This window comes from Chrysemys picta, chromosome 1 (assembly GCF_011386835.1).
Source record: "Chrysemys picta bellii isolate R12L10 chromosome 1, ASM1138683v2, whole genome shotgun sequence".
Lineage (NCBI taxonomy): Eukaryota > Metazoa > Chordata > Testudines > Emydidae > Chrysemys > Chrysemys picta.
Window position 1 is genome coordinate 171,446,509 of NC_088791.1, and position 18,795 is coordinate 171,465,303.

An 18,795-nucleotide genomic window follows, 5' to 3' on the forward strand; every position below is an offset into this window, starting at 1 on the left:
CACTACAGTGTGGTAGTCAAAGAACTACTTGGGAAGTAGGAAAAGTGTAGAGACAATGACTTCATTACAGAGAAAGTATTTTGCCGCAGATCTTCAAAGATATTTAGGCACCTAACTCCCATTGAAATCAATTTAAACAACTAAATACCTTTGAGGATCTGGGCCTTCAGGCCAGACCCAAACCCAGTGAAATCAATGGAAAGACTCCCATTGGTTTCAGTGAAGCTGGATTATGCCTTTGGGTAACATTGTTGAATTATCTCCTAGATCAAATTCTAGGTCTGATCCTGCAAAATGCAGAGCTCCTTCAGCTCCCACTGGCTTCAGGTGGCATTGATGGTCCTCAACAACTTGCAGGATATCTGCATCTCTGCCCACCTGTGCAACCTCACTGAATTGAAGAGAATAGAAACCCAGCACCAGTGAAGTGTTAATGAGGGAAGTATTTGGCCCAGTGTATCAACTATGTGTTCTCTAAATATTGTGAGAATTACCCTGGCCAGATCCTCAGCTGGTGTAAATCAGTGTAGCTCCAGAGCGTTTAATAAAGCTAGGCCAATTCACACCAGTTGAGGATCTGGCTTAAGATTCTCTCAACAGGACTGTAATGCCAGTATTTCATATTTATGAGGTCTGCGTGTATTTAGAAACCAGGGAATCTGACTGAAACTCCTAAAGGGGAAATGTGCCAACTGAAAAAAGAATCATTGATTTATATGTACTGAATATGTTCTAAAACAATTTTTTTTACTGTCTTAGAAATCTAAGAAATGAATTAATAACAGAAATCAGTCCATATCCCTCCACTGAGCACACCATTAATTTTTACAAGTAACTTCTTTTTTCCAGGGTCTAATTGGTTGCCTGTTGGGAACCCTGAATGTTGAGCTGTCAAAACAAAACTTTTTTTTGCCACATTCCGATATAATTAGCTGGATGATTATACTAACAAACACAGTCCCAGCTGTTTGAAGCCTAATACCACTTAAGCACTACCATCCCCTTTTTAAAAGGATACCAAGACATATGGTAGTCATAAGCCATTTTCCTCTCTCCTTGCTCTTTCATATTCTCATGCCAACTCCATGTTTAAAGGAAGAAAAGAAGAAATAAAAGAAACAACTCCCTCAGCTAACAATTTGACTCACTCATGCAACTTTAACTGATTTTCCTACCCTTTCATACTGCTATTAATTCTCTGGGTACAGAACTGTAACTGTAAACACAAAATAGGTTGATGCGGCCCTACCAGGTGGAGGATCAATTAGTGGCAATAATAATAATAATAATAATTAATAAAGCCCTCTGTAATCCTCTCTCCCTTACAGAACTCATTGGAACACCTTGCATTGCTACAACAGATGTATCCTTTCCAGGAGGCATTAACCACCATTTGGACTAATTAGTCCCGATTTTTCTCTCATCATATGATCGTCTTTTGATGAAAGCAGTAGCAGCCTGTTTCACATGATGCTATGTAGGTGTTTACTCTCTTTTTCTTTAAAAGAATCTTATAAAAAAATCCAAATACACAGCAAATATAGAGACCATTAGAAACAAAGATAGAAGGAGCAGTCAGTGGAGCACATCAGAGAGCTGGTCCTGATTCAGTTTACCCTAAATCAGGGACCTGGTGAACCCAATTTTCAGCGCAAATAATCAGATCTTTTTATACCCTTCTTTTATGTAACCATTCAGATACGTGACCATATTTGACTCCTTCCATGACTATAATAAACCTTGGCCCTGCCCTTTGTCCATGCATGGCATTCCAGGTGACCATACTTAGACTTCTGACCACTGATGTCAGCCATTTGCATCGATTTCTTAATAAATGATATGCATCAACAAAGTTATTTCTATAGTTACCATATTGAAAAAAAAAAACCCCAAATGTCCCCTATTTTGAGCTAACTTGTGCTAATTTGTGGTGTACCTGTTCTTCTCTGGTCAACTTGTTTGTCACAAAATGCATTCCTAAACTATCATAAGATACATACTGCTAAATTATATAACCTTAGTTCAAGCGTCTATCATTCCATAATCTTTGGTCAAGCACATAATCCCAGCTTCTACTAGGCCTTACTCTAAGCTCTTAACCCTTAATGCCTAAAACCTATAGCCAAGCCTATTTTCATGCATATATTTTGGTTGTTCTACTTGCTGCTACAGCTTCAATAATTTCCATTATTATTTCCATAAGCATGCTTAGCAGATGGATTATATTTTACCCCAAACTATAGACCCTAAAAGATGAATCGAAGGGTCAGCAGTCAGCACCCCCTTACACTACAAGAGCAAGCCTTAATGTAGTGAGAACCAGGCCCTATGTTTTTAGTAACTTCCATAAGGACCCTTACACAATAATGTCAAAGGAGTTAATGCTAGTGGTAAACGCTTTAAAGATGTGGGACATACCTAATTTATGGAAAAAACTTTTGTACATGATAGGGATGGTGAAAAGACAGTTCCACAAGCATGTTACTTTTCAGCTTATACCTGTAAACAGGCTGGAAGCTTGGCACAGCAGCAAAAGCGTAACAGGCCCACGCTGCTGTGTGGAAGGGGAAACTGAGGCACACCGCTTCATGGCACTGGTGGCTAAATGCCAAGACACCTACACTTTAACAGATATTGCTGTCTGCATTCTGTTAGCAATACTATACCCCAACATGTTTTCAGACACCCGGGCACCGGGAACCCCAAACCTTGCTAGAACACCTATGAATGACAGCATACGGTACTAAAAGGGAGAGTGACCAGGGGATTTTACATGTACTGCCTCTGCCGTTGACAGTGTCCAAGTCTCTGGCAGTAAGTTCAGGAGGAGGGTATGACGTTGCACCCCATAATGCTTTATGGGAATACGCTTATGAATGTATATATGACATAACTGAAATATGTTTGATGCTACATATGCCGTGTAACATATTTCTGTAAAGGTTATGATCTACTGAATATATTCATCCTATTTGTATGCATGTATCATTTTTGTATTTGAAGTTATGAATATTGTCTGTTTACTTGTTTGAGATTAAGTAGCCTTAGTAAAGCATTTGGTCAGATTCTTGAGAAAGGAATGTGCAAATTAAGTGCCCAGTCAAGAAACACTTAACTGACAATGGATCTTGGAAGACTACAATCCACATAAGAAGTCTTCTTGGAAACATTCAAGATAGCATGTGGGCAATGACTGCTGCCTGTAAAAACTGAGTCATGCATGGACATGTGACTTGCCCATGTGACTCCAAAATTCCATCTTGGAGCTGGATTTTGCATAGGAGAGAGGAGGGGGTCTCCACCCACAAGAGAAAGTCTATTTAAGCCCCTGGGAAATCCCTCCATTTTGTCTTCTGCTGGCTCAAGAGATAGCCTCTCCACCCCAAAGGTATACCTGAAAGAAACTGGAACAAAAGACAGTAACCACTGGGGTGTGAGTGATTGCTGGACCCAGACTAGAAGGAGGCTAGTCTGTAAAAGAAGCTTACTGGAACATCTCTGAGGGTGAGATTTCATCTGTAATCACTTTATAACTGTATTAAGTTGAGACTTGCATGTTTTATTTTATTTTGTTTGATAATTTACTTTGTTCTGTCTGTTATTACTTGGAACAACTTAAATCCTACTTTTTGTAGTTAAAAAATCACTTTTTACTTATTAATTAACCCAGAGTATGTATTAATACCTGGAGGGGGGGAACAGCTGTGCATATCTCTCTATCAGTGTTCTAGAGGGTGAACAATTTATGTGTTTACCCTGTATAAACTTTATACAGGTGTGACAGACCCAGACCAGTGGGGTACAGGAGTCTGGTAGAGGGCAAATATACTGGTCACTGGATGAGTAGTTTTCTGTTCCCTGAGTGACCAGGGCAGGGGCTGTACTAGAGTAATCAGGAACCTGCTAGAACCAGTTAAGGCAGGCAGGCTAATTAGGACACCTGGAGCCAATTAAGAAGAAGCTTCTAGAATCAATTAAGGCAGGCTAATCAGGGCACCTGAGTTTTAAAAAGGAGCTCACTTCAGTGTGTGGTGGGAGTGTGAGGAGCTGGGAGCAAGAGGCGCAAGGAGTGAGAGGGTGTGTTGCTGGAGGACTGAGGAGCACAAGCGTTATCAGACACCAGGAGGAAGGTCCTGTGGTGAGAATAAGGAAGGTGTTTGGAGGAGGCCATGGGGAAGTAGCCTAGGGAGTTGCAGCTGTCATGTAGCTATTACAGGAGGCACTATAGACAGCTTCAGTCCACAGGGCCCTGGGCTGGAACCCGGAGTAGAGGGTGGGCCTGGATTCCCCCCAAACCTCCCAGTTGACCTGGACCGTGGGTTCTCCCAGAGGGGAAGGTCTCTGGGCTGTTTCCCAACCCACATGGTGAATCTCTGAGGCAAGAAAATCTGCCAATAAGCGCAGGACCCACCAAGATAGAGGTGGAAGTTTGTCACACAGGGTAAAATGGATTTATTTGGGGTTTGGACCCCATAGGGAGCTGGGCATCTGAACATTAGAGACAGGAACACTTTTTAAGCTGTTTTCAGTTAAGTCTGCAGCTGTTGGGGGATGTGGCTCAGACCTGGGTCTGTTTGTAACAGGCTAGTGTGTCTGGCTCAAACTGGCAAGGTTCTAGAGTCCCAAGCTGGCTGGTTAGAAGTAGCCTAAGCACATTAGTTGGCAGGTCCCAAGAGGTTTTTTGTGATCCAACCCGTCGCAATAAGCCAAAGCAAAATAATGGCTTGTGGTATTCTATTCTGGTCGGGTTCTTATGCTATGCCCATCACCACAACACCTTCCAATAGTTTAATAAGCAATGTGATTAGCATCTGCCATGTGTGGTTCTTACTCTCTCACTGAGGCTCTTCCCAGGGGGAAATGGCATGTGAATTTTATTTATTTTTGTGTATGATGTGCCATGTGTTCTTAGTAGTTAAGACAAGGTCAAAGAAATGCTCCTTTGAATGGAAAACAGTGAGGTCCATGCTAGATCAAAATTTTTGTGGGGGTTTGTTCTTCAGTCTTGGACTGTCTCCTGAGAAAACTTTGTCTTCCAAACAAAAGAGCTTTTTTCTTGCTGTAGACAGTTCTGTTTTGCTGCTCCACCAAGAGCTCTTGCAACAGATGCAGTTCCCTTATGTCACCAATGCATCTTGTGCAGTCTCCAAAATAATTTACAGTTTGCTTGTAGGAGAGGTTAAAATGTTGTTGAGCAAACTCTAAACTTTATTGTGCTCACTTTAAAAAGCTTGCCATTTCCTGTTAGATTTGGGATGAAAAGGAAGAATGAGCTATAGTACTATTCACATATTAACAGTACATTTAAAAGTACCACACTATTGTTTTGAGAGATCTGGTTCAAAATTATACATTAAGATATTTTTCCTGAAAAATTGGCCACTGACTTTATAATACATTATAAACAGTAACTACATCACCAAATTCTTTATGGAGTTTAATAATACAGTTACAACATTTTAAAAAATGTAAGAGACAGAATCGTAACATGGCAAGTCAGAAAAAATGTATTTGTAGCTAAAGTTTGACAATAGATATTTGTGGTATACGTCTGGACAGTTGTATTCAAAACATATGAACTGCTATGACATCGGTCTTTTGTCTAATCATCTTAAGTAGTTTTGGCTTTGGAAATTGATCTTTCCAACACACTGAGCCTTTTGTGGCCTGAATTGGTGGCAAACTGTACTACTTCGCATTCAAAGGATCAAATTCTGTCCTCAGTTACACCTGTACAAGAGCAAATTTGTTCCACCAGAACTGAGGTTACTGGAAGGACAACATGAGAAAAAGTATATTGAGGCTACTTGGCCCATGGATAATTGTTTCTGACAGTCATTTCACCTTCAGGATAACATATATTGCACTAATGAAAGTAAAAACAGAGAATATAGGAATGGAAAAATATGTCCCAGATCCTGTGACATTAAGCCACCTTCATGCTCCTCCTTTACTGGATTCAGTCTAGTCCCTGGCATAAATTAGAGGAGCCTGCGGGTTACTCTAATCTATGGTGGCTGCTGATGGGCTGTTCTGGCAGCCGGTGATTAACACAGTGTAAGGGAGTCCTGATTATGCTCCCTTTCCTCTGGCAATGACTCCTATATCGGTCACCAGAAGAGGGCTGGATGTAGGAGTCACTGTGGTGACTCTATCCATGAATCCCCCTCAGATTGGGGCATCCTCTTGTGGCCAGATCAGAGCAGCACTAGCTACACCAATGCATCAAAGGACTGAGGCCTGTGAGTTTAAGACAATAGGTTGTGTGTGTGTGTGTGTGTGTGTTAGGGTTACCATTCGTCCAGATTCTCCTGGACATGTCCGGTTTTTTAGGTTAAAAATAGCATCCGGGGGGGGGGGGGGGCGAATTTGTAAATATCTTAAAATGTCCGGCATTCTCCCTGCAGAGCACAGCACGGGTGATAGGGCGGCCGGCTGGATTGAGCCACTGGCATAGTGCTCCAGCAGCCAGAGCCTCTCCTCCCCTTTCCCCCCTCCTCTCCCCTGCAGCTTCAAATCACTGGCCAGGCGGCCTCCGGCACCTCTAGAGCTCCTCCCTTCCCCCTCCCCTGCTGCCCAGCGTGCCACTCCCTGGGGAGAGCCGGGGCATGGCTGTTCTAACCTGCTTTTGCAGGGGGGAGAGAACCACCCCGCAGCAGGGAAAACAGAGTTTAGCTCCTGTCTGGAGCCCAGGTGTCCGTTTCCTCGCGGGGCGCTGGTCGTGCCCTCACTGGAACGGGGCAGGGGGAGGGTGACTGCGGGGTACTTGACCGATGGAAAGGACGCCTGGCAGCAGTAGCCGTGCCCAGCCTGGTGCTGGGCTCTGGGTGATAGATTTTGGGGCAGATTTAAAAAAACAAAGCCCCAGACAGATGATGGTTAGAGGCCTTGGGGGGTCCCCCCCATTAATGTCTTCTGAAGTCTCCCTACCCCCAGGCCCTCTGAGCCAGTTGTGGCTGTGTCCAGATGCCCCCTGGAGCGGCACGGTAAGGGAGCCAGGGGGTTGGAGAAGGGCTAGGGGGGTTGTGGAGGGGGCAGTCAAGGCACAGGGAGTAGCGGGGGTTGGATCGTTTGGAGGTTCGGGGGGGGGCCCTGTCAGGAGGCAGGGGTGTGGAGAGTGGTCGGAGCAGTCAGGGGACAGGGAGCATGGGGGGTAGATGGGTTGAGGGCTCTAGGGGGGGCAGTCAGGGCACAGGGAGTGGTTGGATGGGCGTGGAAGTCCCGGGGGTTTGTCTGGGGGTGGGGGTATGGATAAGGGTCAGGACAGTCAGGGGACAGGTAGGGGGTAAGGTCCTAGGGGGGCAGTTAGGGTGGGGGAGTCTCAGGAGGGGACAGTCAGGGGACAAGGAGCGGGGGGTGGTTGGGGATTCTGAGGGGGGCAGTCAGTGAGAGGGAGTGGATGGGGGCGGGGCTACAGTGGGGCTCCCCCCCCGTGTTCTCTTTTTTTGATTGTTGAAATATGGTAACCCTAGTGTGTGTGTGTGTGATGCCTTTCACCCTTAACTTATCCCAAAGAACTACATACTACGGGCCTGCATTGACAGCATCTAGGCAAACAAAGCAGCCATTGTAAGCAATAACTCTCACACAGCCTTAAACAATGAAAAATATTCTATTTGAGAGAATGTTGGAAAGGACAAAGAGGTTATTCCCCCTTCTCTCTGTTTACAAGAAATAACACAGATTCTCTGACTCCATCAGGCCAGCATCCAGAGATGGATAGAGAGGAGGGACTTTGCTTTAACATCTTAGCTGAAGAGTGGCATCTCTGCCCGTGCAGTGCTCTCTCTCCTCCTTCCCCGCCCCGCCCCCCAGCATTCTACTGCAGAATCAGCACTGGGCACAAGATCAATACTAATTATATCATAAGGACAACACCAACTCTAAAGAAGCTTTTCACATCTTTCTGGTACATAAGACACTATTTAAAAATCAGAAATAAAAGACAAAAAACTCAATCTGATTATGTTTATCTTGACAGAGCCAGAAATGGCTTCAAATGTCAGAGCACTCCAGTTATTTCAACATGATTCGAAATCTGAATTGTAGTAATTTCAGAGTTATTTTATTTACATTAAATACCCCATTGTCTCTGGGCCTTTGCTATTATAAAGTTAAAGGTTCGAGGGGGGAGGGAGGGAAGTCACAGGATTTAGTACTCGTGGGTGATTTTTAACTTCCAACCAATTTGTTGAGAGACAAATACAGCAAAGCACAAGTCCATGAAGAAAAGTGTTTCATATGGGTAATATTAGTATTCAGAAATAAGCAGTGTATTTGCTCTTCCTGCTATCCACCCTCCTGGGGATGCATTCCAGCACCGTGGAATCTGAAACGTCGTGAAAAAATCAACTGTAGTCTTTGGATGTTAAAAGTGAATGTAGGAAGGTGAGAGGCCAATGCAGAAACTCTAGCCAATATGATTTGTGAAACTGTTTTAATTAAGAAACTCAAGCGACTCCCTGGGGTGGGGCCTAAGGGATAGCACAATAAGCACAGCACTGGTAATGTGGGTAGATTATTGCATGCTAACCCTCATAGAAAATGCATTTTGCCAACATGATTTATTATTACACAGAAGCTATTTTTACACCTGTCTGAAATCTATTTACATGTAGATGACGGAGATAGCCTCGTGGAAAATAACTGGATATTTGGAAGCATCCATGTTACTTTCATGATGGAAATTCCTTATATTAAAGTGATTCATTGTTCTCTATCTTAAATTGGAAAACAGTCAATTCCCTGTGTAAATAATATGTATTTTTACATGAAAAATACTGGGTCAGATGCGTACATGGTGTCACTAGCGCAGATGTAAGCATAGACCAGGACCCCATTGTGCTAGGTGCTGTGCACCAACTAAAGATTTGGCCACTGAGTCTGTTAGCTTAAAAGTATTCTTTGATTTGGGGTATTCTGCTAAACTATTTCCAATCTTTGGAAACATCAGAGCTTTAGCTACTCGTTTCTTTTACCCGTTCATGGACACAGTTCTATGTTGGGATGTGTGATCCTGCTCCTATTGAAGTCAATGGCAAAACTCACACTGACTTAATAGATGCAATATTACAACCTGGGATTTTAAGTGTGAGGCTGTTTATCAGGTGCATTCTCAGGTTGATATGTAGCTATATGCTGTTAAATGAAAAATGAATGAAATGCAAATGGAAGCTTTCACCATTACTTTCAATGAGAACAGGACAATTTAATAGAAGATGTGCTTACCTATGTCACTAAATTGAAAGTTTTTTAAAATTTGAATTTTCCCACTGTGCAATTTGTTCACTGTAACATTTCTCTCAGCAGGGGCAATGCAAATAGATTCCTCAGTTTCACTTTTGCTTCTAGTCAGTTTCCAGTCTATTTCACCGTCTAATTCTGAAGTTCAAGCAGTTCTTGGGCTGCAAATTTCAGGCTAAATTTGACCTGGCCATTGTTCCTTTAACATATGATGCATATATTAGCCCACTTGATATATACAGTAAATACAAAACCCTTTTGCACCCAGTTCGTCAAGGCTGAAAAAAAATAATAAAAAAATCTTCAAAACTTTGGGTTTAAGATTACACTTAAGAAGAGGACAGAAAATGTGGGGAAAAGTCTACACAGGCAAAAAGATAAACACAAGAAAAGAGAAGTGAAAGTCAGTTGCTTCCCTAAAGAGGTAGGAGGAGTGGAGAACAGACATGCCTCAGGTAAAGAGGGTTTGGGATTAGGACAGGGTTAGCACTGTGACTATGGGCACTGAACAAAACCTTCATTCAGAAGTTTATAACTCTTCAGTCTAATGAGGCACAGCAATTGCAAAATCAGTGGATAAATGTTGCTATGAATAATTTCAGTTTGGATATACATTCCAGCTCCCTCTTGTCCCTTAAAATCCAATAAGATAAAAGGAAAAGGAGACAGATGAGGAGAATTCCTAGGAGCCATGCTTTTCAGGGAATCAAGAATTCAGTGGAGTTACTCCAGATTTACACTGGTAGACCAGAGCAGAATCTGGTCCTTAGTTTTTACTTAGTGCTTACTAGCAAAACTCCGATTAATATCATCATGTGTTTTGAACACTGGAGTAGAAATGCCTTGTATTCTTTACATTATAACTTCAATCTTTATCAATGACTCCAGCCATTCTAGGCAATTTTAGTACAGCGGTTTGATATCATTGGGAATTTTGCCTGAATAAGGACAGAGTAAAAACTGAGTTAGATCTACAAGATTCAATCCATAGGATGTAATATAAAATAAGCTAGCATGCTTATGTTTAAATATTATATTTTATTAGTTTAAATGTCATTATAGAGATGTTTAGGGAGAATAACAATGTTAGTGTGTTTAAACTCAAAGTGATTTAGAATTTTCTGTGGAATAACCAGTACAGTTTGCCTTCTCTTTTCCTCTTAGCATGAGTCCAACGCATAAAACGCCAAGGGAAAAAAGACCATTTATGCTAAACCACTAACATTTTGTAGAGTGCAGTCAGGACTTGACTCAACATGTCTTGCATACCCTAAACTCCCACTGGCTTTTAGGCAGGCTATGTAGGATTGTGCACAAAAATTGTACATTTCTTGAGTGTTTCTTCAAAAGCGTCTATGCAGAAGTTTATACCAGGCAACTTTTAATATTAGGGAAATTATGTTAGGTAGTTAGTGTCACATATCAACTTCCTTTACACAGCAATGTTTACACTGAAAAAATCAGAGTACACCTCTAGTGAAAATGCTCTACTAAAATTGCATAAAAATACCTGGGTTAATCAATAAGGATCAAAGTATAGCAGGGGCTATAAAGCCTTTCTACTCCATTGTTTCCCCTGCCCTTTTGGCTTCTAAATCTTTCCCAGGCACACGAGTAACAATTTCTATTGACTTTAGTGACATCTACTGGATGGAAAGCAGGGGGTTAAGACATCCAGATAGCTGCAGCAAAGTAGCTACTTTTAATGGTTTGTAAAGGTGAACACTGAACATTGTGAATGGCTTATTATACCTCTTAGACTGTAGTACAGACTACGACTCAGGAGCATGCTTCTTGACAAAGAAGAGCAACGGTATCCCTCCTATCTTTCCCATACTATTTTTCTGTTCGGTTATCAACAGGTGTAGTTGCCCTGCTATTACCATGCACGGATTTCAGTAAACCTTTAAGCAAATCCTCCTATATTTGTCATGATCACTATTCCTACCAAATATGTAGTCACAGCTGAAAATAATTCCACTTAAAATCCAAATGGAGCTGGGGTGCTAGAACAATTTGTATAGTGGGGGTGCTGAGAGCCATTGAACCGAACTGTAAACCCTGTATATGATAGAAAACACTTCAAGCCAGAGGGTTGCAGCAGCACCCCCAGTGCCCCTGGTTCCACCACCTATGACTGGAGCAGTGTAGATTGTGTGAGGTATGCCTGTGCAGGTTGTGGGAGGCACGATGAGAGTAAATAGGACTACTCATGTGAATAAGGTGAGCAGACTATACCTAAAGTAGAGTGACTTTTATATCTCTGCAAAGGGGGTGTAAATGTGATCTGCATTTGTTTTCCACAGGTTTCCACAGCTACACAACGGGACTGATTCCCATTAAACTAAGATCACCTTACACCACTTGGGCAGTGCAAAGGGGCCTTGAAATGAATGTTGCTTACAATATAACCTCTTTATGGCCCCTTTGCACTGCCAGAGCAGTGTAAATCAATCTTACGGTAAGTGAAAATCATGCTGGAGGTATAAGGTAGTGGGGCAGTAGGCTTCAATTTGTCTTAACTTGAATAAGACCCCTAGTGTGGATGCATCTGTACCAGTATAAAGGTGCCTTATACCAATATAACTTATTCCCCTTCCCGCACATATTCATATAACTGTGCCCATCCTAGGGGAATAGCTCTGCTATAACTATACTGGTATAGCTGAAGTGTTACAACTTGCGTGTGTAGACAAGGCCTAAGCTAGTTTTTATAGTGCAATAGGGGCAAGATCCAAAGTCTATTGAAATCTATGGAACAATTCCTGGGATCTGATTTTCATTTCTAGTTAGGTCACTTTGCATTGTAAAGAGACCTTAAAGTAGGTGTAAATGAAATTGACTCCCACTTTACACCACTCTGGGAGGGTAAATAAGTTTTAAAGTGATCTTGTCTACACAGTGGGGTAATACACATTATGAGGAGGTGTAATTTCTAAAGCACACTAATGTGTTGTGCATTAATTGGTTGGCCTAGGCCAGGGGTAGGCAACCTATGGCACGTGTGCTGAAGGCGGCACGCCAGCTGATTTTAAGTGGCACTCACATTGCCCAGGTCCTGGCCACCGGTCCGGGGCGGGCTCTGCATTTTTAATTTAATTTTAAATGAAGCTTCTTAAACATTTTAAAAACCTTATTTACTTTACATACAACAATGGTTTAATTATATATTATAGACTTATAGAAAGAGACCTTCTTAAAAGGTTAAAAGGTATTACTGGCACGCGAAACCTTAAATGAGTGAATAAATGAAGACTCAGCACAGCACTTCTGAAAGGTTGCCGACCCCTGGCCTAGATCCTGCTAGTACGCACTATATGTTCCCTAGTGCACTGTACCTAAGTGTGGTAGAGAGGCCCCCGGCGTAAATGAGAATCAGGCCTCTATTGACTCAGTTGGGATTTGGCTGAGGCAGTAGTATTGAATGTGAATTTTTTATAAGAATACAATTAAGAAGTATATTGCTTTGGTGTTTTATTGTAAACATTCAGCATCATAATACACAATTACTGTAAAATAATTAAATATCTGAGATACTGAAAATATGGAATGATTCAGTTTTTGTAAGGAGTAAGGGGGAAGACAACTTTTCTATTTTTTTCTTTAAAATCATGAAAAATGTGCATATTGATATCAAAAGCCTGTTTTGCATTAAACTTAAGACTCAGGGGGTCTATGCTCCATACACACTGGCAAGTTTGTGACTGACTGTTGTGGGATGTACAGTATACAAATATGTTAGTGATTTTGCGTGACTGATTAATGAATTCTGAAGACTGCTGGCTGCTCCTGAGAAGCAGAGCTTTCCTTTTTCTTGTTAACCATGTGGGTGTTTGAAGACCTCTGTGCCGCTTGATGTTCTGCAGTGTCCAGTGGTGCTGTGTGGGACACTAACTGGAGTTGTCTTTCCTTGTCAGAGTTCTGGGAGCTGGACAGTATTCAGTTGTCATATTATCCCCCAATCTGCCCCTCTGCACAAAGCTATTCTGGGCCCCTGATGTGCAGTGGACTGATGAAGGTTGATCCTGACTTGACTTCAGTGGTATTCTGCATAAATCTACACAAAGGTCCACCCACATGGGTCCTGATATAGGATTCAGGTTCAGACCTTTAAATATATGGGCGATTTTTAACTGGCCAATCAAAGGCAGGGATGTTATCTTAAATGTTTAATTAGCACAGCTACAGCAGTTTCACTGTCTCTCCCCACCCAGTTTGTTGTTGTTCTTAGCTATCTTGCTGTATTGCTTTCTACAAGCAAGTGACGACTTCAGGCAAAGCTCTGAGCAAGTGGTCTACACTGTCTTAGGAGAAGCCCCTGGGAAACAAATTTCAAAATGTTGGAATTTCCCATGAAATGGAAAGTCCGACTTTCGATCAGCTCTACCCAGGAGGCATTTTGACTCAGACGTAGTTCTGAGCCAGAATTCCTCCTCTGCTTCTTCCTGGGAAATAGTAATGTACTATAGCATACACACCTTGCACTGATTCAGCTAGTCTGGTATAGAGAGAAGGCTTTGCCACTTCCTGTCTCTTTTCACCCACTCCCTGCCTGGATAGGAAGCAAGTGACATACAATAAAGGGAATTCTTGTAAAAAATGAGTCAGAACCTAGTCACTTTCACCCAGAATCTGGCAGAGATCTGCAATGGAGAAGCCAGGGTTGGCTGAAGCTAAATCAAAGTAGGATAAAGGTTATGCTTGTTGGCAGAAAGGTAACATTTCAGGGAATTCACTGCCACCTGCTATCTCCACTAGTCTAGGATGTATGCCAACAGATCCTCAAGAAAGGTCACAAGCTTTGTAATCCTACATTCCTTGTGGATTCATACATAAGCACTATCTGTAAGAAATACATTCTACCACCTCCAGTTGGCTGGGACATTCCATCCCTTCTTTGCTGATGAGGACCTGGCTGTGATCACACAGGTCTTCATCACTTCCTGACTGAATTATTTCACTGGAATGTACCTTGGCTGTGAAAGAATCAACCTTGAAAAAACTGGAACTGGTGTAGAATGCAGCTGTGCAAAAAAATTACTAAAGTCACATCACCCCATACTCATTCAGTGCATTTGCTCACTATAGCAGTGGTTTTCAAACTTTTTTTCTGGTGACTCAGTTGAAGAAAATTATTGATTGCCCATGACCCAACGGAGCTGGGGATGAGGGGTTTAGGGTTTGGAAAGGGCTCAGGGCTGGGTTAGAGGGTTGGTGTGTGGGGGTGAGGGCTGTGGGGTGGGGCCAGGAATGAGGGGTTCAGGGTGTGGGAGAGGGGTCTGGGCTGGGGCAGGGAGTTGGGATCCAGGAGGGGGTCAAGGCTCTGGGGTGGGGCTGGGGATGAGGGACTTGGGGTTCAGAAAGGGGCTCTGGGTTTGGGGGGCTCAGGGCTGGGGCAGGGGATTGGGGCACAGGCTTACCTCGGGCTCTCAGTCAGCGGTGCAGTGGGGGTCCTAAGGCAGGCTTCCTGCCTGTCCTGGCACCGTGGATTGCACTGTGCCTGAGAAGTGGCCAGCAGCAGGTCCGGCTCCTAGGCGGAGGCGTGGAAGTAGCTCCATGTGGCTTTCTCCCACAGGCACTGCCCCACCGCTCCCATTGGGTGGTGCTCGGGGCAGGGGCAGTGCGCGGAGCTCAGTGGCCCTCCTCCGCTGGCCGCTTCTGGGGAGCAGCGTGGTGTCAGATCAGGCAGAGACTAGCCTGTCTTAGCCAGGCAGCACCGCCAACAGGAGTTTTAATAGCCCAGTTGGCTGTGCTGACCAGAGTTGCCACAACCCAGTGCCTTACATTCTGTGACCCAGTACTGGGTCATGGCCCACAGTTTGAAAACCACCGCACTATAGAACATTGGCTCTTAATGCATGGTGCCAGGATTATTTATTGGACCAACTCCACCACCAGGTTCTTAACTGCCCCTGGCAGTTCAGCTTCTCAGGAGGAAGAGTAAAGAACAGGGAGACAGGGAGTTCTTGGGTGCTGACCCAAGACAGAGGAATTCACTCCCCAAAGCACTAAGAATGATAACAAACCTGAGTACTTACTGGCCCAAATGGAAAAACTAATTTCTTGAGCCTGGCTTTTCCACATAGCAACATGTTTATATCTAAAAAACAAAACAAAAAAACCCAGCAACCAACTCCCCTCCACTGTCCCCTGCCCGATACCATTCCACATAACTTTTCCCCTGTGCAGGGATGAAGAGGAAACTGTAGTTGACTGATATTAATAACAATTAATTGTTCATGGGAGTGGCTGGCTCATTATAGAAGCAGCTTTTCCTCTCCTGGAATTGACACCTCCTCATCTATTATTGGGAGTGGACTACATCCACCCTGATTGAATTGGCCCTGTCAACACTGGTTCTCCACTTGCGAAGTAACTCCCTGCTCTCCATGTGTCAGTATATAATGCCTGCATCTGTAACTTTCACTCTATGCATCTGAAGAAGTGAGGTTTTTATCCGCGAAAGCTTATGCCCAAATAAATCTGTTAGTCTTTAAGGTGCCACCAGACTCCTTGTTGTTTTTTTAACTATGGAAGGCACTCAGATACTATCATGATAGGTGCAATATAAGAAACTAAATAGAACAGAACCTTTTACCAACTTCAGGTGAACTCAGCTGTGGGAATTTAACCTTAGGGCTTTTCTATATAATACAATGGAGGTTCCTTCCTTCATTTGCTCCTCAAAGCCAGTGTTTAGGCCTCCTCTACCTAATTTGGCACCTACTCACTTTCTAAGATGTAGGAAACTGAAAGAATTGTTAAGAAATTGTTAACAATGCCAGTGAAAATGATGAGGGTTGTGTTCAGTGAAGATGGAGTTTCCCTTTTACAATGCATATGAAATACTAGATCAGTATATTTTTAATAGAGATTTCTTTTAATGATGGGCCTCAGGCAGATAAGAGTGCATGTTATTATGGTACTATGGATGTCTCTGGAAAAAATAGTTTTTCATGATAAGAAACTGCACTTATAAACTTGAAAGCTCCATGCTCAGTTCCCAGTGGGCTCTTTTCTCAAATCCCGCTGCTAAGGAAACAAAAAAAGAAATGAGCTCTCCAAAGCCTACACTTTAAGAAAAACTTCCTAGTCAGTCTACAATTAGGTAAGTATCAACGGTTATATTAAGAACATGATTGTTTTACAATAAACACCAAAAGTTAAGTTAATGAAGTGACATATTGATTGAGTGATAAGGGGAAATGTGAGCTCCGAAACCAATCTTTCATAATTAATTTAACACCATTTGAGGTTTGCATACATAACACAATCTTCATTAGAACACAATATTCAAATGTGTTTGTCTTGTAGATGAACATACATATATTCCTATCAGACCTACCAGTTCAGCTGGTGCATTTTCTTATGTTTTCATTTTTTAATGAAGCAGTATAATAGTCTTTCCTTTAGTAAGATTTCTGAGTGAATGTGGAGTTGATTTAAAAGGGGGAAAAAAGTACAGTGGTTCCCTACTAGGATAGCGATGAAAACACTATTATCATTCTGTTCCCAAAAACTCAGTGTGGTACCACTTGCATAGTATATGATTCAACAGAGAGATGGGGGGGGGGGTACTGTTTTGTACATTTAGCTCTTTGTTCTGCTACCTCTATCTCTTTCCTATGTTTACATTACAAGGAGGATGTTAAGAAAAAGAGACTGACTGAGAAATGCCACAAAGCAAATTTTTAAATCATGGAGTAAGCTATGGAGGCGCAAGTTAGTTGCAATGTTAACAACACCCCAATACTTTAAAATTTAATTAAACAGCACAAGAAGCTAAATATTTTAACACAAGCTCATGTCCTGACTAGTGATAACCACTATCTACATTACCCCTCACCCAGAGGACCATACCCTGGGTCTATTTGACAGAGAGATAATTTCTGCCACCCTTCCTCTTACTGAGTCATAACTTTCTCCTTGAATAGTCCTAGTCTAGGAACAACTCAGGGTGAGTAAATGAGGCAGAATCTGGCCTGCAGTCTTAAACCCCAGATGTCCACGTAGGCCAGTTCTGTGCCAGGGTTGAGCCTCAAGACAGTCCACAAGGGGGGCCAGAGCTGATTAAGACATGTGGCCCAGGCAGATGGGGCATATTCCAGGGGGTGGAAGCTTACACGGGTACCGATTCAAAGAACACTTAAGCACATGCTTAACTTTAATCCGTGGGGACTTAAGCACTTTGCTTTATTGAGTCAGGGCCAAAATAACCTTCCTGCTCCTCCCGCACCGAGCCACCTTCAGTGGCTCCTGCATCTTCTCTTTATAGATTATAAAGTCATTGTGATCCTCCAGTTTGACCTCCTGCATAACACACACCATAAGACTTCCCTGAAATCATTCCAGTTTAAACTAGAGCTTATCTCTTAGAGCAGGGATCAGCAACGTTTGCATACATCCTGGGCCAATGGGGGCGGCGAGAAGCTGCGGCCAGCACATCCCTCGCCCGTGCCACTTCCCGCCGCCCCCATTGGCCCGGGACAGCGAACCGCAGCCAGTGGGGTCTGCGATCGGCCGAACCTGCCGCGTCAGCAGGTAAATAAACTGGCCCAGCTCGCCAGGGTGCTTACCCTGGCGAGCCGCGTGCCAAACGTTGCCAACCCCTGTCTTAGAGAAAAAAACATGCAAAATTGATTTAAAGTTTCCAGTGGTGGAGATCCTCTCTTGTTAATGTTCCAATGGTTAATTACCCTCACTGTTAAAAATGTGTGCCTTAGCTAGTCTAAATGTTATCTCTGCATTGCTACTGCAGAGATTACTGAAGCCCTGAGGGCCTGATTCTGATACATTTACTTATGCCAACTCATACTTTACTCTTTCAGTGGTCCCCTTGATTACAGCTGGGTACTATTCAGCATAAGTAAAAGTATCAAAAAACCACCTGGCCTTAGATTTGTAGCAACCCAGATATACACCTTGTTTTTGGAGCCCACAAAGCCCTAGAAATGTAAAGGAGACTCCCAGCTTTCATTAAATTAAGAAAAGCAAGTTTCTATGAGTTTTCCTCAATGAAGATAGCCTTGCAAACATAATTGGTGTACACCAATCACTGGGCTTTAAAGCTTGTCACTGATTTTTCGTGAAGGTCACAGATTATTAGCAGTTTCCCCTACAGCTAGCCAGGACTGGTCTTTTGGGAACCCTGAAAACCACAGCCAAAAAATAGGAAACAAATATCAGGAGGTTGCCACACAGTGAGTAACGGAGTCGGCATTAGACGGTGGGAGTTTCTCAATCCCAATATCCTGCTTATACCACCAGACGACACTGTCTCTATTAGTAATTCAGAGATTTCTTGACAACACCCATAATATATGGATGTTGTTAATAATAATTAATGTTATGCATACCGGTATAGGCTTGAACACTGCAAGCAGAAGCTGTTTTTTAATGCTTTACAGAAACAACTAGTGACAACAAACTCCTGGTACATTTGTGACAGAGGAACGTCTCTTTCCCCTTTTTCATGATCTGATATACTTTGAAGTGCTTGAAGATAGATTAAAATGATCATAAGTCATATATGTCAGATGCTAGTCCTGCTCC